The sequence below is a fragment of the Myotis brandtii genome, unplaced genomic scaffold (assembly GCF_000412655.1).
Source record: "Myotis brandtii unplaced genomic scaffold, ASM41265v1 scaffold269, whole genome shotgun sequence".
In the NCBI taxonomy this organism is placed as follows: domain Eukaryota; kingdom Metazoa; phylum Chordata; class Mammalia; order Chiroptera; family Vespertilionidae; genus Myotis; species Myotis brandtii.
The window spans coordinates 179,103-179,975 of record NW_005360226.1 but is presented as its reverse complement, the minus strand read 5'-3'; positions in this window follow the sequence as shown (position 1 = coordinate 179,975).

Below are 873 nucleotides of genomic sequence, written 5' to 3'. Positions count from 1 at the left end.
CCGAGCGCACGTTTCCTCGGCTGCCGCGCCTCCACCACGCCCGTCCTCGGGCCTCCTTTAGGGCCGCTCACGAAGTCTCCGTGAGGCGCCGCCACGCACATGGCAGGGAACAGAACGGCATGACGCGCGAATCCGTGGTGAACCCAGAGAACGGGAAGCCACGCTCGCACCGGCTCAGAACACCCAACCGCGAGGCCTCATTTCCAAACCCGCGCCCACCTTTTCTCGGCTGAAAGCGCTTCCGGATGGCGTCCCTTCCGGCGAAGCGGCCCGCTCCGCCCTCCCCGGCCTACCAATCCGCGGCAGCAGATTGCATCTACGTCACGTGGGGGCGTGTCCCCGAGCTCGTGGGCGGTGCGTCACGTGCCGTGGGACAGGGGGTGGGGGGCGGAGTTAAGGACCGTGGCTTCCCAGGTGAGCAGATTTAGCACTTGGGTGTGAAGAGGGCTAGGTGTCCAGGGAGATGGGGAAAAGGGTGCGGAATGAGTCGGAGACCTGACTGGCCCGAACTGCTGAGGGGTCCATAGTTACGTGCTAGATGACCTCCCAAGAAAGGAGGAAGTTAAAGTTTATTCGGACCTATCAGCCACCCTTTGATTTCAGGAAATTACCTTTTTCAGGCATACAGATCTGACTTCAGTTGTGAGTCAACATTATTCACATTTTCAAAAGCTGGCCTACTGGATGCTCAGGCAAAACTTAAAAGCCCACAGGTAGTGTTTATAATTAGTTGCTTTATGCTTTAAAGCTCGGGAGACCTTTGGCATACTCTTTTTATTCTACAGATGAAGAAAAAGATTCAAAGGGAGAAAGTACCTAATGAAAGGCACTGAGCCATTTTATGATTGATTGGGAAACTAAAAATAATTCTAT